The sequence below is a fragment of the Adiantum capillus-veneris genome, chromosome 25, assembly GCF_014529385.1.
Source record: "Adiantum capillus-veneris isolate H3 chromosome 25, ASM1452938v2, whole genome shotgun sequence".
NCBI lineage: Eukaryota > Viridiplantae > Streptophyta > Polypodiopsida > Polypodiales > Pteridaceae > Adiantum > Adiantum capillus-veneris.
The window spans coordinates 11,907,554-11,932,431 of NC_140955.1; the positions used below are offsets into that span (position 1 = coordinate 11,907,554).

The window sequence follows — 24,878 nt, forward strand, 5'->3', positions numbered from 1 at the left end:
TCAACAAAATGGGATGTCCATGTCATATGGCTGCTGTGTACATAGAATACATAAATCAAATCAAAACATGTCATATGGCTCCCTCTCTCCCCATAACAAAACCAAGTGTGTTTGTTTTCCCTTTCCCTTCATTGAGGTTAATCACAATCTCCTTGATGGCCATACCCGAGTATGGCTATCTGTAAAGACAAGCCCCATTCATCAACAAGAATACTTGCAAACAAATACATAATTTATAACTCCCTTTGTAGCTTTTTAGATAAAACATATTTTGTATCTATATCTTTGGCACACTTACTCTGGCCATTGACTTCCGACCACCGGCCATTGGCCATTGACTACCGGCCACCGGCCAACCGACCGGTTGTTTTCCGACCACTTTCCGACCGCCGTCCGGCCATAATATTCCGGCGAAAAGGAATATTCCGGCCTTTAAAGTTGCCCCTGATTCTTGTCCGTGAAAATTTTGGTTTCCGGTGAGTGATTTTCCTTCACGCACGATGGCTTCTCCTCATAATGGGGGCCTTACAAATGTGCGCTTTTACCACAGAAAATTACAAGGGTAAATCTTCGGGAAGATCTTCATATAAATCATGGGCGCACTTTTCCATGTTACCAATGATACTATAAGCAGACTGGCAAGCTTTGTCTTTGCTTATAACAAAGGTTTCCTTGAAGACCACACTTACAATTGCTTTTCAAGCATTTTGTCTATGAGCGTCTCATTTTGCATGATAATTTACACATGCTTCTCCGGAAATTCACTAATCAACTTGCTGAGAGTTGACCTTAGAGACTGAAGAAATGCCTTCCTCTTACCCTCTGCCATAATGACTATATAGATATCCTATTAAAAAAAAGAAGCATTTAAGTCAACCTACATATATATAGATATTTTCTATTCTATTCAAACTATCACATCAAAGCTCCTGCATTAACCTAATGTAACACATTGGTATACCATATTTCAATTTGAAAGGTAAAAGAACTGAAGGTGAAAATCGATAGCTCAAGATGGCACACCCGGTCAAGTCATATGACCATGTGACAAATTGAGACTATATTTGTAATTATATACAAAATAAATACATTGTATATGTGTGACACATAGACCCAAGGTATGCTAGACATGTCTTGGCAAGAAACTATAGCTCAAGATAACACACCCAATCAAGCCATATAACCATGTGGGAAATTGAGACTATATAATTTGTAACTACATGGAAAAAAAACTAAGTCTTAAAGACTTTAACGCTTTTTAGCATAAAAAGAGGCCCAAATACACATTTGGTAAGAATGGATAGCTCAAGAGACCCGATCAAGCCATATGGATAGCAAAAGAACTGAAGGTGAAAATTGATAGCTCAAGATGGCACACCCGGTCAAGCCATATGACCATGTGACAAATTGAGACTATATTTGTAGTTATATAAGAAATAAAGACATTGTGTATGTATGACATATAGACCCAAGGTATGCTAGATGTGTCTTGGGAAGAAACTATAGCTCAAGATAACAGACCCAATCAAGTTATATGACTATGTGGGAAATTGAGACTATAGTATTTGTAACTACATGGAGGAAAAACTAATAGCCTTAAAAGCTTTTACACTTTTTATCATAAAAAGAGGCACAACTACACACTTGGTAACAATAGATAGCGCAAGAGACCATGTCAAGCCATATGGATAGCTAGAAGAATTGAAGGTAAAAATTGATAGCTCAAGATGGCACACCCGGTCAATCCATATGACCATGTGACAAATTGAGACTATAGAATTTGTAACTACATGGAAAAAAAACTAGCAGTCTTAAAAATGTTAATGCTTTTTATTGTAAAAAGAGGCACAACTCTAAAACCTAAAAAACATCTGCAAATTACCTCATGAATTTGGACTATACCTACTTTTAAAGGGCCTAACAACTTATGAAAAATGAGCTGCAAAATTTTTAATAAAAGACTAGACTATAGGATTGTTTTTGTATATGTACCTCTCTTGTTAAGCATTCACAAAATTAGAATTCAAGTAGGATCTTTGGACCATTTATTCAGTGAATACCTTGAACATTTTCTTTAACTTGAGGAGAGCTAAGCATGCTCATATGATTATCTTAAACACTATATTGTACCTGACCTATGTCCCCTTTCCTAAGACCAATTATATAATAGTTCTTTGCATCACCTTTGCAGCGCACCTTCCAAGAAAAACTAGCATGCAAATCAAAATCTGGAATTCTCATAAACAAATCATACTGGCTAACCACTGTATCGAAGTGCCTAGACTGTGAACGCACTTTGTTTGTTATTAAAAAATAATGTTCGTCCTGTGCCATTCCTACCCGGCTCTCTTAGCCTGCCGCGCCTAGCCTCTCACTGCTCACCGTATGCTCCATGGTGACGTATTCTCCTCCCTGACACTTGCGGTCAGTCTCCACCTTTGCTTTCACTCTCTTTTGCTTAACACCACTAGGCCATCTCCAAGGACCTGCGTACTCACCTAGAACAACATTTTTGAAGATTCTGGAGATATTTTGATTATCTTGCAGCTAGTACGACCTAATTAATAGGTATTCCTAATGGCTTCAAAAAAAAAAAACCATTGATTTGTTTAGAGATTCCAATTTCAGATAAGGGGTGGCAAGCGCATGCATCTTCATGCATCATGCCGCTGGAGAGGGGGAATAGGGAACACACCCAACACACAAAATATTTGCCTCTCTATAGCGCAGATATTCCACAGCACCCCTAAACTCTCTAATAACACCTTCAAATTGGCTAATTTTCACTAACAACTCCACTTTAGCATATAGAACAATTGTCTCACACCTTGCAAAAAGAACCTTACAACACAAACAAACCCACAGTGCTCAACTCACCCTTTCTGACTCACAAGACACACCAATTATGTCCTCTTGGTAACACCCTTCAAGATGCATGCAAACCCTCTGCAAGCACTGGCAAGTACACAAAGAGCGACAGAAAAGGAGGGGGATGGGGAGAAGCAACACAAGAAGTAGGGGAAAATGTTTGGTATTATTGCATAGGGAGATAATAAAGTCAAGCATGCAGCTCCAATGGCAAGCTTGCAATACACAGGCTTGAAAAACTCCAATCACTCTCTCTGGCAAAAAAAGCCCTCAAAAAATCACTTCTATGCCCTTTATAGGCTTGGCTAAGGCTAAAACGGAAAAAAAACAAGGAATTAGCAAGCTTGTACAATTAACTAGAGCTCTCTTTAGAAGCTTTCTTGCATGGCCACCACTTGGCACTTTCTTGGAGTTGGGTATCTGCATGGCACACACATCTGTCTTTTGTTCGCTTAATTTTGCCAACCTGCCATTTGCACTTTTGGATACCTCTTGGATATGCTCCCTCTCTCTTCCTTTGCTTGACCACTGGCCGTGAGACCCTCCACTTAGCTTGCCTCTTGAAGCCCTAAAACTCTCCCTCTATCCATTCACCACGGGAATGCCCCTTTTGGAATTTCATCTCCCTCATTGTCTTCACTGTGGGACCCCTCCCCTAAGCAGGCAATAGTGACATCGCTATTGGGGGGGGGGGGGGGGGGGGGGGGGGGGGGGGGCTCTCTAAAAACATGGCCTCATGGTGCCCGGGCACAAGCCCTCAAGGGCCACCACATCATCATACCAACCAAGGCAGTTCCGCCGACAGTCGGCCAACCACGCCAGTGTGCACCACCGACATCCGCCATCTTTGCGCCACCCGGCCCAAAACAGCGCCCAACGCCACACCACCATAGCCAAGTCACCACGGACCTCACGCTCTCCTCATATGAATTACAACTACCTCATGGGCTAGCCTATATGGCATAGCACCCGGCCTCTTCCTCTTGCATGTGAGATAAAGCTGCCCGACATGTGGTGTTCCCAGGTCCAAGCCTCCCAAGGCCTACAAAAAAATCATTTGATGAGGGAAACAAATTAGATGCCCTCCAATTCTAGAGTTTGGTCATTTGTGGCTTCATTGTTGGGTTGCCAGACCACAAAGACCTGTCATATCTCCATGATAATCTCCAAATCTAATCACAACTCAAGACTCCCCAAGTCCCCGAATCGAGACCACAAAAATTGAGCAAAGCATCTGTAACCAATCCCAAACAAGTGCACCCAATCTTCCGGCTTCTATATCTTTCCGCTCCGGGCTCCGTTTGATGTACAGTCAGTTCTTGCTATCTCCCTATGATGCATATACTACTCTAGAACCTTGCTGCAACTCAAAAGATGCCAGATTGCACGATTTCCCATGTGGTCAGGTAGACACCAACCTAGCCCATAGCAAAACTTCAATTGGCCATAGCTTGCTATCTCTAGCTCTGATTTGCAATCTGAAAAGACGGGTAGGCTCCATAAATTAAGCACTACACACGTGTACCTTGACTTCCACTTGGACCACCTGTCCCCAGTTGCCCTGTTCGGAAAGAATCTGCAACACATTGAAACTTCAACCTTCAATAACTTGGGCTCCGTAGCTCGGTTTGATGAGCCGTTTGAACCTGTTCCTTAAGCACTTAAAGCTCTTCATTCTTGGACCCAAAAGCTGCACTTTTCACATCCTTCACTCGCTACCCAAATTAGCCCCTTATAGAGCCTTCCTTGGCCTATAAAGCGCATCAGTCATACACCTCCACTGCTGCCTGTTAGCCCATGATCTTCCTAGCTACTCCAGCCTTTTTCCATGCTTTTGCTAGCTTGCATATATCTACCCCTGCCACCTTTTATGGTCGACACACTTTGGATGTACCATCGTTGCCCACCCCCTAGTTGAGCATTTATGCTCAACCACATAAGAGCTTTATTACCCTACAAACTGCAAACACTGAGCACATTATGAGAAAACACAAAAACACTTGATTGTATGTACATAGTTTATTGGCATATGAGAACACTACTTAGGCTGGTTGCCCAAACCCCTCCATTAGAACCTGATGCACTGCTGGCACCAACTCTCTCTCAAAAGAGCTTGAGATGCACACCATTAACCCTGTTCTTGAGAAAATGACCATCCATCCTCATTAATGCATAAGTACCAATGGGACAAGCTTGATGGACCTTGTAAGGCCCTGTCCACTTCTTTTTGAACTTCTTCTGAAAGGTGAAGTCAAGAACTTCATCACTAGATAGCCCTTCTCAATCAGCTTTTCTCGCAAATGTTGGTTGAACTTTGCTACTCTTTTTTCCCACTATTTCACATAAAAATCTGTTGCTGCCTCACGATCCATTTTCAAAGTTTCAAGACTTGTAATTCTATCCTGCAAAACATCTTGATGAGTCTTATCGATCCGCCACAAACCTTTGAGAGCCCTTAACTACACATGTACATGTAATACTGCTTCCTTTCCATATACCAACTCATAAGGAGTAAAGTTGGTTGCCACCTTATATGTAGTCCTCTAAGCCCACAAACATTTGTCAAGGTTATAGTCCTACCCTTCCACCTGCTGGTAGATGTACTTAGTAAGCATCTTGACTATCTGTCCATTGGTGCTTTCCACCAAACCATTGCACTGTGGATGGTATGGAGATGAAAATCGATGTTGAACCCCCAACTTCTCTACTAGGACACGTACCAACTTACTTCTGAACCCTTGTCCTCGATCACATATGAGCACCCAAGGTACGCCAAAACGACAACATATGCAATCAAAAACAAATTGAGCAACAATATGTGCATTTACCTCTTTGACCGCTTTAGCCTCGACCCACCTGGTAAGGTAGTCTATGGCCACCACAACATACTTCTTACTGCTTGCTGACTTGGGCAATGGACCAATTGCATCCAAACCCCACTTCTCAAAAGCATCATGTGCTATGATAGCACCTTGCTTCTCGGCTACCAATCATCTTTCACCCATTACTTGGCACTGATAATAACAGGTTTTGCACCAATAATGCACATCTTGCACAACAGAAGGCCATCAAAACCCACTTCTTAAGATACGAAACAAGACTTGATCCTTACCCTGATGACTGCTTTCTTCATGGCAGTGCTCCAATACCATACCGATCTCCTCCTTGTAAAGGATTAGATGTACCACCCCATCTCTACCATGCATCATAAGATCCTCTCCTATTAGAGTGAGCTTTGAAGCTCTTTGAACAATTCTCCTCTTTTGTAGCTCGGAAAGCCCTTCAGAACATTGTCCTGTACTCAAGAAATCATGTATGTCCTTCAAAGTCTCTCTACCTACATAAGTAGTCGGTGCAACATACAAACTCGACACATGAGTCTGAACACGACTACTAGCCAACCGATTTGCCTCCTGGTTCTGTTCCCTTCTCACATGTTTGAACTGCACCTCTTCAAAAAACCTCAACAACTTCTTTATAGACAAAAACCAATTCTTGAGAGAATCCCTCTTTACCTACCATTAGCCCAAAAGTTTTTTGATAACCAATAGAGCATCACCTTTGACTACTAACCTTGATATTCCAAACTCTATACACTGCTTTAGTCCCAGGTGTAGAGTAAGATATTGTGCCTCATTGTTGGTATGCACCTCTTCCAAGTCGTAAGATTTTTAGAAAAAATGACTGTAGCGTGTGGATCTTGAATGACCACCCCTCCACCTGCTCTTTGTGTTACCCTTTTGTAAGCGCCATCAAACCACAAAGTGAAGGCCCCTTTCAAGTCTAGTTCCTCCTTATCCTCCTCTCGCACTACTCTTGGATAAATTGGTAATTCGACTCCCTTGTTGACTAGGATATCCACCAAATGAGACCGACTCGTGTGATCTACTTTGAACTCAAACTCAAACTCTTGAAGCTCTATCACCCATTTCATGATTCGTTTCCCTGGCTCAAATGTAGCACCACTTCAGGCAAAAGATTGTTAGCCATCGGCACATAAAATTTCCGAACAATCAAATACACTTTGAACTTTTTGCATACAAAGACTAAAGCCATCACCCACTGTTCCGCCTCCGTATAAGTAGTTTCCCCTGGACTAATGACCCTGCTTTCGAAGTAAATAGGATTATAACTTCTCCCCACCTTTTGTAACAATACTGCACCAATAGCCACCGTACCCACCATCATAGCAATGTAGAAGTCATCCTTTTGGTTAGGAGGGCACACTGTAGGTAGCTGACATAGAATACCTTTCACTTTTTCAAATGCCTCTTGAGCTTCCTCATCCCATTGAAACCCATGCACCTGTTGAGTCCTTTTTTGAAGAGGGTAAACATATTGGGACAACATCCAAAAGAAGCGGGATAAATACTTTAAACTTATGCACGAACGATGCCAACCCTATCACACTAGTGGGAGGCTCCATAAGAACCAATGCCTTCACCTTCTCTGGATCTTCTTTTATTCCATTCTGTGACACCACGTGACCCAACAACTGAGACCTTGGTTGTGCCAACTTTCACTTCTTTGGATTCAATTGCCCTCCTTCTTCATCTAGCCTTTGAAAACATGGCCTCAACTTGGACAAATGTTCTGCCCTGGAACTATAACAACCAGTATCATCCATAAAAACTTTGATGAACTTACCCAAGTATGGCCCGAACACCTTGTTCATCCAATCTTGAAATGTAGCATACACATTCACCAGTCCAAAAGGCATCCTGCGGTAGGCAAAGCACCCCCATGGAGAAATGAAGGTAGTCTTTAACTAGTGCTCCAAAGAAATTCCATTATGAAAATATCCTGAAAAACCATCCATAATAGAATAGCATTCGTGTCTGGAAACCTGGTTTAAAATCTCATCCTAAAATGGCAGAGGGTAGTGATTCCGCTTGGTCGCAGCATTCAAAGGCTTATAGTCTACACATACTCGCCCTTTTCAATTCTTCTTTGGGGTAATGACAACAGGAGAAACCCACTCAGACTCTTTCACTGGATATATAATACCTGCCTCGAGCAACTTGTTGATATCCTACCATAGAGCCTCCTTCTGAATATCTCCCAACCTCCTTAGCTTCTATGCTTTTGGCCTGTATCCATCTTTACGTAGGATCAGATGCTCCACTCCTTTAGCTCCTCTTAGATATTTATACTCTGTTGCAAATAGGTCGGGATAGGATGCACATAGGTCCATATAGCCTTCCTTCTCCTGCTTGGTTAAATCTGTACCTAGCATACCTTCCACCTCTTTAGCCTTCAAACTACAGACAAGGGCTTTCATACCTTTCATTGCAATGGTAGAGTCTACGGTGACTCCGAATAAATCTATATCTAGCTTCAATAAATCTTCGTTGCTCTCCTCCTCTTTGACATTTGTGAACCCTTCATCATAATTAGACTCGGTTTCATACTCGTAACTGGTGCTGAAGTCTCGATTATCTCCCTCGACTGATGGATGAAAGCGGCTCTCCTTGATCTTTAGATCCAACACAATCTGTCCTCCATTTTCTCAATCTGGCAAAGTGAACACCCCCTTCTCCCAATCTTTCTTGGACCCAATTTCCAACAACCATGGCCTCCCCAATATAATTGGATAAGCATTTTCTCCTGCTTTCATGACAAAAAATCGATTAAGCATTCAACTCCCATAACCTACACCTTCACATCCTCTACCACTCCTAAACATCGAGCTTTGGCATGGTTGGCCATCCTCATTTGCACATTAGATCTGACAATAGATTTAATAACAATATCCCTCATAGTAGATTTGGTGATCACACAGACTTGGGCACCACCATCAATATAGGCTTGAACATGTTTCTTCTTTTCAAGCAAAACGTCCACCACTGGAAGCACATCAGTCGGACTCCCCACCCTCAAGGCTAGATTCTATACCGCATGCACATCTCCTCCTACTCAAGGAAGCCTCGTACTGACGCTGATTGACCACTACCTCCTTAATTTAGGGTTTAATGCAAGCAGCTACCCAAAAGTGATGTTAGCCTTTTGATTTTGAACATCTCTTACTAGATCATACTCCGGATTACCGTGTCCCAACTGAAAATCCTTTTGAGTAATTATTCACCTTCTTCTTCTTCTGCTTTGCTCTGGATGCTCTCTACCTTCATTCACTTTCTCTTTCCTCTTCTTTGCTCTAGTTTCACGTTCCGTATCGATTTCTCTTTTGCCTCTTGCTATTTTGTTAGCCATAATATCAACCTCCCGCCTGTCAACACCAATAATATTAACCCTTTGGACCTCATCATTACCTAACGGAGCCGCTTGTGCTTGGTTTTTGACTGCTTGATGCTCCCTTTGACCATTAAACTACACCTAGCCCTTGCCTCGACCAAATAGAGGATACATGTCATCTCTTTCCCTCGGTGGGTGAGGGAATCTGGAGCATAGTGTCCCTCCTCTCCGCAATTGTAACATCTACTAGGAAATTGCCTAGCCCTGCCTCTTCCTGTCCTTGCTTGACCTCTGTCCATAACACTTAAACGCAACTCTTGCATCTGCTCAGACAAATCTTGAACTATACATACCCATTGTTGAGGAACGGTTTCTACCCCTCGATTCGGTTGATTCTCCATTTGAACTTCTTCTCTCGGATTTGAGGCCAGGTTGGGAACCATCGCTTTGTACCCCAACACACCTTGCTCAATCTTCTTTTTAATTTTCTGGCTCTTAGACCGTGCAATAGAAACAGCCCCATTGTAATTCTCTGGGCCCTCAAAAAATCCACCTTTTCACGAACTTTGGGATGCAAACAAGCCATAAAATTTTCCAATTTAAAGTACTCACCACCATTGGCCAACTGCATGGTCACTGCAAAGTCCCTCCAACACTCTTCGAAGCGGGCAAGGAAAACACCAAATTCCTCATTCACATCCTGCTATAAATTTTTCAACCTTGCATCCAGATCGACAGGAGATACCTGTTTTCAAAAATCATGTAGAAAACGGGCCTGCAACGTCGGCCACATAAGTCTTGGATCCCCTTCCAAAGCATAGAATCATGTCTTTGCTCTTCCCCGCATCAACAACAGGATTGTTTTCATTTTGCTATCTTCAATTTGGCATATGCAATGATAGCATATACAACTCAAAATCTTCCATCCACTCTTCCGCATCTTCTTCTCCGATAAAAACTGGTCCATAACTATGCACTGCCATCTCTCCTTGATGGAAACAACCGTCTTTGATCAGCATGGACGATCAATCAGCTGCTCCTCAGCGGGGGGACCAAAAGATGGAGAGGGGGAATAGGGAACACACCCAACACACAAAATGTTTGCCTCTCTATAGCCCAGGGATTTCGCAGCACCCCTAACCTCTCTAATAACACCTTCAAATTGGCTAATTTGCACTAACAACTCCACTTTATCATACAGAACAAATATCTCACACCTTGCAAAAAGCACCTGATAGCACAAACGCACCCACACTGCTCAACTCACCCTTTCGGACTCACAAGACACCCCAATTTTTTCCTCTTGGTAGCATCCTTCAAGCTGCAGGCACACCCTCTACAAGCACTGGCAACAAGTACACAAAGAGCGACAGAAAAGGAGGGGGATGGGGAGAAGCAACACAAGAAGTAGCGACAAATGTTTGGTACTATGCATAGGGAGATAATACAGTCAAGTATGCAGCTCCAACGGCAAGCTTGCAATACACATGCTTGAAAAACTCCAATCACTCTCTCTAGCAAAAAAGCCCTCAAAAAATCACTTCTATGCCCTTTTATAAGGCTTGGCTAAGGCTAAAAAGAGAAAAAAACAAGGAACTAGCAAGCTCGTACAATTAACTAGAGCTCTCTTTAAAAGCTTTCTTGCATGGCCACCACTTGGCACTTTCTTGGTGTTGGGTATCTGCATGGCACACACATCTGTCTGTTGTCCGCTCAATTTTGCCAACCTGGCATTTGCACTTTTAGATACCTCTTGGATATGCTCCATCTCTCTTCCCTTGCTTGACCACTAACCGTGAGACCCTCCACGTGGTTTGCCTCTTGAAGTCCTCGAACTCTCCCTCTATCCATTCACCGTGGGAATGCCCCTTTGGGAATTTCCTCTCCCTCACTGTCTTCACTTCGGGACCCCTCCCCTAAGTAGGCAATAACGACATTGCTATTGGGGGGGAAGGGGCCTCTCCTAAAACTTGGCCTCATGGTGCGCGGGCACAAGCCCTTAAGGGCTGCCATGTCATCATACCAACCAAGGCACCGTCGCCGCCACGCCAGTGCCTGACGCTACCCTGCCATAGCCAAGTCACCACGGAGGTCACGCTCTCCTCGTATGCATTACAACTGCCTCACAGGCCAGCCTATATGGCATAGCACCCGGCCTCTTCCTCTTGCATGTGGGATAAAGCCACCCGACACGTGGTGCTCCCAGGTCCAAGCCTCCCAAAGCCTACAAAAAAATCATTTGATGAGTGAAAAAAATTAGATGCCCTCCAATTCCAGAGCTTGGCCATTTGTGGCTCCAGTGTCGGGTTACCAAACTGCAAAGCCCGGTCATATCTCCATGATGGCGACTTGAAAATATCAAAATCTAATCGCAACTCAAGACTCCCCTAGTCCCAGAATCGAGACCGCAAAAACCGAGCAAAGCATCTGTAACCAATCCCGAACAAGTGCACCCAATCTTTCGGCTTCTATATTCGTTTGATGTGCAGTCAGTTCTTGCTAGCTCTGTATGATGCATATACTACTCTAGAACCTTGATGAAACTCAAAAGATGCCAGATTGCATGATTTCCCATGTGGTCGAGTAGACACCAACCTAGCCCCGGGCAAAACTTCAATTGGCCATAGCTTGCTATCCGTAGCTCTGATCTACAATCTGAAAAGATGGGTAGGCTCCATAAATTGAGCACTACACATGTGTACCTTGACTTCCACTTGGACCGCATGTCCTAGTTGCCCTGTTCGGAAAGAATCTACCACACAATGAAACTTCAACCTTCAATAACTTGGGCTCCGTAGCTCGGTTTGATGAGCCGTTTGGACCTGCTCCTTAAGCACTTCAAGCTCGTCATTCTTGGACCCAAAAGCTGCAATTTTCACATCTTTCACTTGCTACCCAAATTAGCCCCTTATGGAGCCTTCCTTGGCCTATAAACCGCATCAGTCATACACCTCCGCTGTTGCCTGTCAGCCATGATCTTCCTAGCTACTCCAGCCTTTTGCCATGCTTCTACTAGCCTGCATATATTTTCCCATGCCACCTTTTATGGTCAACACACTTTGGCTCTACCATCACCATCCTCATCCATTTCGAGTGCCGGCCCGTCCTGATCCTTAGTCTGGCATTTTTATGGAGCCCAAATACGAGTCATGCATCTTGTCCCATCCCTAGATTGAAACAGCCACCACAAGCATGACCACAAATCATGCATCCCTTTTCTTGCAAGGTGCTGGCCTCCCATCATGAGCGTCAGCACAAACTCCTCCTCACAGCATCCTCATCCTTGCCAAAGAAGTCTGAAAAGAGGAAGCTTAATAAGATGAGGCCCAAGGAAGCCATTGAGAACGCGAACTTGCTGTAGGAGGTAGAGCTCAAAACTATAAAACAACTACAAAACAAAGGCCTCAAAGCAAGAAATCACATATTTAACTGATCAGTAGAGAAAAGCTAGCTTTTTTATGAGATGTAGCTATAGCAGAAAGAAAAAAGCGCCGTTCCAGGTATACAAGACACCATCAACCAATTTGGTAGGATTAATGACACAATGCTGAAAAAATTGAAGCTTCTTCCACTAAGAAGCTTGCATGACAGTGTATAGACAAACATCTCAAGCATAGAAACAATATACAGTTTACAGATCAACATTAATTGAAGAAAGAGTTTGTAGCAAAGCCTTGCTAACTTGAAACAAATTTGGAATCTAGCACTGGCTGGGAGTGGTGAGTGTAGATCTAAAGCCAATGTCTACCAAGTGAGGGGGGATATTAGGAAGCTGGAGAAGTTAGAACAGCAACGGTGAAAATTTCACTTAAAGAAATCTGACAACCTACACTGAGGACAAATCTGAACATTGTTTTCAAACAAGATGATTGCACAGGCTAGCTACATTGTCAAATATAAACAAAACTGACAACAGAATCATTATACTAGACATAAATGGAACTGTAACATTGGAGAACTGACAAAGAAGACATGACAAAATAGCATTTCACATAATAAAATAGAATAAAGAACGATAGAATGAGATCTTAAAGGCACTCACCTTGAAGGCAGTTGCAATTTTCAACCTCTTTGCGGAAAATGTCAAGGACAGAATCAATGAGCTTCGCGCCTTCGGTGTAGTGACTCTTGGCCTAGTTGTTGCGAGCTCCGGACTCACCAAAGACAAAGTTATCAAGGCGGAAGATCTGCCCATAGGGGCCCGTTTGAACACTGTCCATAGTACCTGGCTCTAGATCCATGAGCACGGTGCGAGGCACATAGCGCTCACAACTTGCCTCATTGTAGTACACGTTCACTCTCTCTAGCTGCACATCAGCATTCTCGATGTATGACCCTGTGTGATTAATGCCCTCTGTGCATACCACCTCCCAAAACTTGGCACCAATTTGGCTGCTGCATTGGCCCCCCTGCAAGGGCTCCTCCTCGATCAAAGTGACAACTCTGCCAAATGACAAAGGTGCAGAAGCAAGGGTCTTGATGTCTTGGGAATTTCTCGGTGTTGACATAATTGCCAATCCAAATGGCAACACCCATCCAAAAAATCTTGGCAGCTTTGTAAAGGAAAGCTGTCCTTGAGGGTCACTTGCATTGGTTGGGCACACCACGCGCGTTTGAGAATCCAACTACAACTGTGGAGTATACCCTTCAGAGAGACTAATGGACGTTGGCTCTGCAAGTAGAAGCTCCTTTACAAATACGGAGGGAATATTTGCATCCTTGAATGCGCTAACCTCTTCTTCCATGTAAACAAGACCCCATTCTGTGTATGTGGCGACCTTCTCAAGGAGAGCATCAAAGGAAGAGATTACCTGCAAGGGCAATAGGTTGTGTCCGCATTCGTCGCTTTGCCAACAAGAGATACTCCATGGAGCTCTTGTATTGTGTAGATCCATGCTTGTAGTAGTACCATCCCAGTGCACGTGCAAGGTCTCGTGCATCTTGGTGAGGCTGAGAGGAAAGCGAGAGAGCAATAGATAAGAAGCTACTTGGCTATGGCGACCAGCTATGATGACCAAATTTCCCGCTCGATTAAAAGGGATGTGTGCAAGTAGGGCCGTCACATGTAGGGCAGGTCGGCTGTCACCCTTTTTGCACATGAAAGGCTGGTTGGTGTCTTTATTCAATAGATGTAAAGCACACTTTTGAGAAAGGTAGAGGTCTCCAAAGATGAAGATAAGTTTGAGAGAGAGAGAGAGAGGGAGAGAGAGAGAGAGAGGAAGATTTAGCAGAGTAAGAGAGAGAGAGTGAGGCAACCTTGATGTGCATAGTTTTCCAAGAGAGGCAAGGTCAAACATGAGCCAATAATATTGTCGTTATTTGCTGGATTGATGAGAAACATGAAGGCTTGGACAATATTTTGATCTTTTCTGATATGGTAATGGGATCTTATCACAAAAGGAACCATTACTAGACTATCTATTGTTTCATGGTGTGGTGTCATCAAACTGAAGGTAATAATTTGTTCCAACCGGTAGAGAAGGTAATATAAGCCTTACCTATAGAAGAGCTAAATAGCTAAAGTTGTATCGGGACACCCTTTGAGCACTATAGTATCGTCCAAGTATTTGGTGTAGTTCATACATAAGGGTACATTGTTGCCATCATGTTGCCATGAAAGGTGGTGAAACAAATATAGAGTGAAAATATATGTTCTCATGATGTGTCATTTCTACATTTGAACTAGCCTATAAATTCCAGCTTTAACATCCTCCATCCCTCTCTCTCTCTCTCTCTCTCTCTCTCTCTCTCTCTCTAGCCAATGTGTGGCAAGACACAGAGGAATTAGGATGTATTCTTGTTCTTCAATGATTGACATTTTGTTGATGACTACGCTTATGTGTTATCTTTGTGGATATAATCGTCTATTTTGTGAGGTAATATGTGACAAATTACATGCTAACCACTCAAAAATGCATCTCAATAGTCAAAAAGGAATAAAAATTAGAAAATATTGATCAATCCAACCAAAATAGATACATGGGTACTTTGGGAATTTTAAAAATTTGAAGGGTATTTTGGGAATTTTGACAAATTAGAGGGGTTTGAGCTTGACTTTAAGAAAACAAGGAAATTTACATAAGTTCTAGTGTAATTACCGACAAAATCTTCTAATTTTGACCAAAAAAAAAGAGAGAATTTCAAGTTTGCCCTTACTTTCACCACGCCATGAAAGTATTCATTGATGCACAAAGATAGATAGATAGATAGATAGAGAGAGAGAGAGAGAGAGAGAGAGAGAGAGAGAGAGAGAGAGAGAGAGAGAGAGGCTTACTAATGTATTTAAGGTGTCTTAGGTAGTTGAATGTAGCCCTAATGTAACCACCCTCCTCCCCCCCCCCCCCCCCCCCCCCCCCCCTTATGTGTACGGTATGCGTATGAAATAATGAGGGGCTACCCCTATTGTATATGCTTATGTACAAAATCTAAAAACCCCCCTATTGTACACTTTTGGTAGCGTACAAAAAAACATAGTGAATCCCCCGGGCCACTGGGTTCCACTCCCAATTGTCCAACCATTTTGTTCTTGCATTAATATTTCACCTTTGACATTGGCCATTAAAATCAGGTCCACCACTTGTCCAAGCTATACTTCTAGTAGGACTTGTCCACTTCCACCACTTGTTCTGCTTGCCAAACACGTTTTTTTTGCATTAGTAGTTCACCTTAGTCATGGCAAGTAAAACTAGGTCCACCACTTGTCCAAGTTCTACTACTCTAGAATAGCACTATTCGCGACTGGGTTCCACCCCTCCAATTGTCCAACCACTTTGTTCTTGCATTAATATTTCACCTTTGGAATTGGCCATTAAAACTAGATAGTAAAACTGGTCCACTATCCACCACTTGTCCACCAACCAACTCCTTCTTGCATTTGTAGTTCACCGTTGGCATTGACCATTAAAACTAGTCCACCACTTTTCCATGCTATACTCTTAGTAGGCCTCATCCACTTTCCACCACTTGGTCTTCCCTCCAACCATTTTGCGTTTTCATTAATATTTCACCTTAATCATTGGCCATTAAAGCTAGGTCCACCACTTGTCCAAGCTATGCTTGAACATAGTAACCCTAGTCCACTATCCACCACCAACCACTTTGTTCTTTCATTAGTAGTGCAGCTTCAACAAGGGCTACTTGGAGATTGGAAATTGAAATTGGTCATTAAACGTAGGTCCACCACTTGTCCAACCTTGCTTACATTTTTACAAGCAATGACTACTTGGACACTAGGAAGCAGGACAATGAGCTTTAAAACTAGGTCGACCACTTGTCCAAGCTATGTCACTAAAATAGGGAGGGGTTCTTGAGCCAATATCCACTACTTCTCAAGCCTTGCTTCCATTGAAATAATTAAGGCCTACTTGGACATTGAGATGCAAGTTCTATAGTATTTTAGTGATTACATTAGAGCTAGGTCCAACCTACTACCCGTTATCTTATGGTGGCTTTATCCCTAGGTGGTTTTAAGGCCCACCACCTCTCCAAGCTAGCTCTATTGAAAGAAGCTATCTCTATTGTTTCAAGGTCAATGTGTCAATGGAGTGTAGCTACTATGTTTACTACCATGGATGGTTTGTGGAAGAGGTCCACCACTTGTCCAACCTACTATCCATTGTGTCATGGAGGCTTTAGCACAAGGTGGTTTGAAGTTCCAACACCTGTCTAAGATAGCTCTATTGTTTCAAGGTCAATGTGTGAATGGAGTGTACCTACTATGTTTAATACCATGGATGGTTTGAAGCAGAGGTCCACCACTTGTCCAACCTACTATCCACTATGTCATGGACGCTTAAGCCCAAGATGGTTTGAAGATCCACCACCTGTCCAATATAGCTCACTGAAAAAATCTATCTTTATTGTTTCAAGGTCAATGTGTAAATGGAGTGTAGCTACTATGTCTATTAGCATGGAAGGTTTCAGGCAGAGGTCCACCACTTCTCCAACCTACTATCCATTGTGTTATGGAGTATTTAAGCCAAGGTGGTTTATTGAAGGTCCACCACATGTCCAAGCTAAATATATTGAAAGAAGCTATCTCTATTATTTCAAGGTCAGTGAAAGAATGGAGTGGAGCTACTATGTTTACTACCATGGATGGTTTGGAGCAGAGGTCCACCACTTGTCCAACCTACTAAACATTGTGTTATGGAGGTTTTAGCCCAAGGTGGTTTGAATGTCCCCCACCTATCTATTGAAAGAAGCTATCTCTATTGTTTCAAGGTCAATGTGTGAATGGAGCCAAGCTACTATGTTTACTACCACGGATGGTTTGGGGTAGAGGTCCACCACTTGCCCAACCTACTAATCATTGTGTTATGGAGGTTTTATCCCATGGTGGTTTGAAGGTGCTAGTTCTATTGAATAGTCCTATCTCTATTGTTTAAAGGTCAAAGTTTGAATGGAGTGTACCTACTATGTTTACTACTATGGATGGTTTGGGGAAGAGGTCCACCACTTGTCCAACCTACTATCCATTCTTGTCCAAGCTAGCTCTATTGAAAAGTCCTACCTCTATTGTTTGAATTTCAATGTGTGAATGGAGTGTAGCTACTATGTTTACTACCATGGATGGTTTGGGGTAGAGGTCCACCACTTTTCCAACCTACTAACCATTGTGTTATGGAGGTTTTAATCCAAGATGGTTTGAAGATCCACCACCTGTCCAAGCTAGCTCTTTTGAATGGTCCTATCTCTATTGTTTGAAGGTCAATGTGTGAATGGAGTGTAGCTACTATGTTTACTACCAGGGATGGTCTGGGCAGAGGTCCACCACTTCTCCAACCTACTATCCATTGTATTATGGAGTTTTTAGACTAAGGTGGTTTTAATGTCCAACACTTTTCCAAGCTAGCTCTATTGAAATAAGCTATCTCTATTGTTTCAAGGTCAATAGATGATGGGGTGGAGCTACTATGTTTACTGCCATGGATGAATTGGGAAATGATTACTTGGACACTAGGAATCAAGGTCATGCACTAGTTCACCTTGGACATTGAGCTTTCAAACTAGGTTCACCACTTGTCCAAGCTATGTCAATTAAATAGGGAGGGGGTTCTTGAGCCAATATGCACCACTTCTCAAATGTTGCTTCGATTGAAATAATTAAGGATTACTTGGACATTGAGATGCAATTTCTATAGTCATTTAGTGATGAAATTAGAACTAGGTCCACCACTTGTCCAAGCTATGTTGTAATATAGTAAGTGGATCACCATTTATTCACTTTGATTGGGGCTCCTCAAATTGAAAGTCGTTGGACTATTAACATTCATAACCCTCATGTCTTTTATAATGGAAATTATAAAATTTTGCTCAAAGAGAAGTACCTAGTATGAACTTGACAACGTATTTTTTTCACTTGCAAGATGGACTTCAAATCTAGGGAGAAAGTACATTTGATTCTTGATAATGAAATTGTTGCTATTGGTTGTGTGTGTAGAAGAGATCCAGATTCCACATGTGGTGGTACAAAGATAGGGCAAGGAAATGTATCTATACTAGTGGAGGAATGTTTGAAGGATGTGGTGCTCCCTTTTCCTACAATGGATACTACATCTCTCCAAAGCTCATTATGGAGTGTGTTCGATGGCCCAAGGTTCTTTTGTAGTCTTCCATGATAAATGACAACCCAATTGACACAAATGAAAGCTACATTGGTGATGAACAAGGGGATCAACCTCATCCTCTACTTATAGATGCAATACCTATAACAGACCTAGAGTTTAAAACATTGATACGAGAATCTTGGAGAAATCAAAGGGTACTTTTAAAGGATGACACAATGATGCAAATTGTACATGAAGGGACCATCTTATATGTATTTCCAAATGATTGTGTTAACTTCCATGTACTTGGTGATGATTTTGTGGGTGTGGGTATTGAAAGGAAGAATGAAATTAGTGAGAACATGCCTGATGTGGCTAGCATCACTTTGATAAAGTGGCCCATCAAACAGACAACCATGTTGGATGGGATCCCATTACAACGCTTTGTTCCTATTAATGGGATGCATGCTAGATGTGCACAATCTGATGTATCCAATGATGATAATGCTAGAAAATATGGTGATGGGAATACCTTTGCTACATCGTTAAGGAAGCGGTGCTACACTTTTATCAATAGATCTTGGAAAACAAGAGCAGCACCAGCTTCTGCTTTTTATCTTACACAGCTGAGTCAATTCAAAGGGTTTCATGTATTGATTGTTGTGGACAAAAATGCTAGATCAGTTTGTAGATTGGGATATGGAAACAAGGTTACGGCAAGAATTTTGGGGAGAGTCTAAGAAATCATGCACTAATTATGTTTATGATGTCCTATCTATATGCTATTAGAAAGATGAAAAGTGTGATACCAATTCAAAAATGGATCTATTTCTTGTTGTAGACATGGTATGAGCTACATGGAATACCAAAGACATCATTTTACCGCTACGAGGAAAAAAGTAAAAATGGTGTGCACCATTATGTGCCTATAACGCATGCACATTGAGACGAGGACTTCAACATACTAATTTATCAAGAGCATTGATAAATGAGTTTGGTGGATAACAACTCTGAGAAGATGCCACACATAAGTAGAACACTACTTGATGGCTCAAGAGACACTCAATTAGTGATTCCATCAATGTACAAATAGGTTGACATTTTAAGCAAAATCAATACGACACTTGACCAAATGGGTTATGAGAAGAAGTTATCTCAATCGTCTTTTGGTAGGATGTGGAACAAAGAGTATCCACATGTCACTTTAACAAAGACAAGTGAGTTCTCTAAGTGCAATGTTTGTAGTTCAATCAAGGCAAGGCTAGAAGCTAAACCTTCTCTTGATGAGATATCTCTTCTCTTGAGAGAGAGAGAGAGAGAGAGAGAGAGAGAGAGAGAGAGAGAGAGAGAGAGAGAGAAGTTCACATGGCACAAAAAAAGAGTTGCAGGAGCCTATATTATGCATGGCGCACATATTCAAAAACTCAACCACAAAAGTACGTATGCATAATTCATGATAAGACGGATCAAAAGAAGATTGCAATTCCTGGATTACATGTTGTTCCTAAGGGTGTGGACTCTGGATACAATTTGCAAGTGGCATTGATAGATATGATCACTCATGGACATGGAGAAGGTCATTACGGTCATTTTGTCTTGAATGATTTGTGGCCAGCTGATCCAAATCTTACAATTGGTTCAATTGCTAATTGTTACATAACCTAGAGAGGATAGATAAGCATCCTCTTGGTGATCTAGCAACCAACGGACTACTAAGGATCTATATCTCACTACTAAATGCTTTGAATTCAAGGGCTGCTTTGGACTACCACAACTTGAGTGATAGAAAAGAGCCCATTCTGCAAACATCAAAAACTACAAAAGAGGAATTGTGGTCATCATTTTGCAAGTTACCGGAGAACTTGTTACTACAATTAGATAATTGTGCAGGGGAGAACAAAAATTGATACTTATTTGCCTATTTGTCCATGCTTGTAGCAAGGGGCGTTTTCAAAACCATTCAACTAGGATTTTTGATGGTCGGGCATACACATGAGGACATGGATGCAATGTTCAGTAAGTTTTGAGAGAAGTTGAGAGTCACACAAGCTTATACTTTGCCTCATTTGATGGATACACTAAGGAATAGCTCATCTTCATCTCCAACTCCATTTATGCTCACAAAGGTCCCTGATTTCAAGAAGTATTGTGATGGCTATCTTTGTGATGGACAAGACATACTTGTTGGCCATTCCAAACCTCTTCAATTTAGGTTTTTTATGCAAGATGAGACACCCATAATGCAATATAAGACACATGTAGGTGTATCAAATTGGAGTGGAAGTATTCGTCTTTGAAAAACTGACATAGAAGGAAATCCAATGTTACCACATGGAGATCCACCTTTGGTACTAATGGCAGAGTATGTCAAGGCCCATGAAGAAGTGATTTCAAGGTTGAAGAATTATATTAAGTTTTGGAAAAATTTAGGAAATGGTTCAAGTTGCCACAATATTATAGGCACGTGATAGATTACCGGACTAAGGTAATTGACAAGCTTGGAAGAGCAATCATATCATAGGGAGTCTTGTACGAGAAATTTTGGCCAAAAATGCAAGAATCTCTTCACGAACAATGCACCACAATGAGCTTACAACAAGGAGCCAAAGATTCCTAGGTCTTGAAGAGCTAAATGATCATTTCTGTTGTCCTCAACGAGATAGACCAAGGGAAGAGTTTGACCCTCTATGTGATGTGCACCAAGGTGACTTTGTTATGCTACTTCCAAGTGACATGGATATCTATCCAGTTGGCTTGCAATGGCTTTATCAAACATTGACAATGAGCCTACATCACCAAACTACAGAAAATTTTTAATTCAATATTGGGCACCTTGTGCAAGAAAGAGTGGGATGATAGATACTCAAGCTTACACTAATTGTTGGAAGGGTTTTTGGGCTGTCAACTATAACTTACCCGCAAGTGTGGAAATCTGTAGATGCGATTGTTTGGTCTTGGAGACCCAACAAAGAAGGTCCATTTTCAAGGACTAAGATTCCAGAAAGGCATACTCTAAAAGCTAAAACTGGCCTTGCTCGTGCACATCATCAACCACATTTGGATTAAAGTTTGGACATGGCATCCAATTTGGAGTAGACTATATGAAGCTTCTGTTGTTACTATAATAGTTGAAAACAAGACCTTTGATTGTAGCGATCTTTCTTTCTTTTATTTCATTACTAGTATTTATTCAAAATCATGCTTTGTGCATCCTCAAATTTTGGTGTCTATCAACACCACAGTTCTTTAAGATTTCACTCTACCCCATCAGCAAGTATATCAACATTTTCCCACTTTAAATGAAAATTTCCTAAATTACATGAATTTAGTCAATTTGGAGATTCCCATAATGAGGGATTTTTACCATAATACCTAATATGGTCTTTGACCATTGAAAAAATTGCATAAAGTGTTTCATTTTATGCCAAAAGTAAATAATCACAATTATTTACATTTAGCTCAAAATTGACCAAGGTTGATACCAGAGACTCTATGCATGATTACAAACATCTTTTGTGAAGGCTCATGGAATTTGGATCAAAAAACATACCAAAAACTTGATAAAAACTGAAATTTGTAATGATTGTTGAGAAACTCAGTTTAACTTGATAAATCTTGCTCAAGTTCAGTGAAACTTGACTCGGAGGCTTAGTTTAAAGTGTAGAACATGTGTGTATGCTCAAATGATAAAAAATATACTAAGATTTGCCAGAAGTAAATAATCACGATTATTTGCTTTTGTCCTATTCTCAAACAATTTTGGTCAACCAAGCATACCACAAGTTCTATCATGTTGTATTGAGCACTCACATCAAATTTGGTAAGATATGGATCTATAAAGTGAAAATTGTGGCCATATTTGTAAAGTCAATTTGCAGACACAAAACTGTTGACAAGTTGATAGAGTTTATTCAAACTTGGGGAAACTTGGCTGGGAGCTTAAGTTGAGTTGCTTTACCTGTTTGTATCAACATTTTGGCAAAAAGTTGCTAAAATTTTCAAGAAGTAAATAATCATGACTATTTATATATGCCCGAGGATTGAGAATTTTTGCACAACTGAGTATACTACAAGATGGAGCATATGAAGTAGACTCCACATATCAACTTTGGTGAAATTTGGATCACAAAAGTGAGACTTAAGCCAAATTCTAGAAAACTGACTCTGCGGACACTAAACAGTTGATAACTTGGACAGATCTTGTTCAAACTCACTGAAACTTGTCCAGAGACTTCAACAAGGTGTTTATATGGAAAAACAAGCCTAAAAAGTGAGAAAATTTGAGAAAAGTAAATAATCAAATTATTTCCTTTTCAGTCCTAGAGACAAGATTTGGACTTCCAAGCTTGTACAATGTTAGAACAACATAATATAAGGCCACTAATCAAGTTTGGATTCCATTAGATCCAAATTAGTACATGCTAACTCAGATTCCAGGTTGCAGATTAGTCCTTTAGCTCTTTGTAAGGGTAGAATCTCGAAATCTCATTACTGACTCACTTAGCTCAGATTGAAGTGATATACATAGACCAATCACAATAGTTAGCAAAAATTGTACATTCTTTGAAAGAAAACAGCTAACTTGGTTAAAATTGATAGAGAAACTAGGTTGCAAGCAAAGAATTGGGAGTGTGATAGGAGTTGAATTCAAGTCAAGTGGAAAAACGGATAATAATTCAATTTGACGATCAATACTCTATCTAGGGCTTAACAAGTCTATATGAACCTTAGATCTAGTCGTATACTAGCAAATCAAGGCATATTTGGAGAGACCGCTGATGGGGGCTTTTCACAAGCCAAGCTCCCATACCCCTCTTCTCTCGTCCCCACCCCATGAAAACCCCCTCTTAGGGAGGGAGTGATAAAAGGCATTGGAAAAAAGTAAGAAAAAAATAAAGTATGATTATGTAAATATATAAGAAAGGTAAAATAGGCCACCTCATGTCTGCGGGGCAGCCCATCCCCACCTTGCCTCCTTTTTCTTCACTGTTGCCGCGTCGTGTGTCCCTTTTCCTCTCCTCCACTCAAAAGGTCAACCCCCTCTCTCTTCCCCTTGTCCTTTCTCCTTTCTCTCTCCCCTCAAGCTACCCCACCTCTCACCAATAATGCATTCTAACTCACCAATAATGCATTCTAACTCACCAATAATGCACGCTAACTCAAATGCAACTTACTCTATCTTCCAAACTAGTATACCCCACCCCCCCTTTCTCTCTCCTATCATATCCCATGACCCAAATACCCCCCTCTCTCTCTAAAGGGCACCATGTCTCTTGTCTTGCAGCTAAATAACCTCCCCCACACTCACACACACTCAGTTTCATTGAAAAAGGTGCCCACAGACCCATCCCCACCCGGTGGTTACCTAATTTTTCTTGTGTTCATACACATCTGCACACAGATTCACCTCTGAACACACTCCCCTCTCTCCCCTCTTGTAATTACTTTAGTCTCCATGTCACCTCTCACTTTTTTTCATCAACCCATCTCTCTCTCTTAGTCTCTCTCTCATGAGACTGCTGTTCTGGCACATATACACACAGCCAGACAAGTGGGGCCCACAGTCACATGGCCTATGTAGATAATGATTTCTTCATTTCTAAATTCTATAATTTCTCCCCCCTCCTCCCCTATATAAAGAGGGGTCACCATCACACTAAAGACACACACACCATCACCAAAGAGTACACTATGCACTGTGTGTGCCTAGTGCACACACACACACACACCCACACCATCACCATCACCGCAATCACCATGCTTGTCTTGAGCATGACCTCTACACCCTTGGGCTATGGAAGATGAAGGGAAACTAAATGAAGGATGATGGCCATAACCCTCGTGCGAGTCTTCGCCATCAACTCCCACCTATCCGCCATGTGCTCTACCACGCTCTCCCTTCTCATTCCCCTACCCTATGCTCCCCATTTCATCGTCTTATTCTCTAAATAAAGCTTGAGGTTTTGTGAGTATGTTTTCTTGCAATGTTTTTCCTATGTGAGGTGTGCGGAATCGCCACCTAGTCTTGTGTTTGGAGTGAGCTTGTGTATGTGTGAAGGGTGTGCGGATTCGCCATCCTTTTGTGGTGCCTAGGTACTAAGCCGCTATACCCCCTCCCTCACTCTCTCTCTCTCTCTCTCTCTCTCTCTCTCTCTCTCTCTCTCACTTGATCTCATTCCCTTTCCTCTTCATCATTACTCCCAAGCATCCATCTCTCTTGGATGAAAACTTTGTTATGGTGGTGTGTTGTTTGCATCCTAGACGCTGAAG

At 41.7% G+C, this 24,878-nt stretch overlaps 1 pseudogene; it reads right to left on the minus strand.

Moving 5' to 3' along the window:
• Positions 1–2,112: 2,112 nt before the first annotated feature.
• On the minus strand, positions 2,113–14,000 carry LOC147424423 (uncharacterized; annotated as a pseudogene).
• Between the last annotated feature and the right edge of the window lie 10,878 nt (positions 14,001–24,878).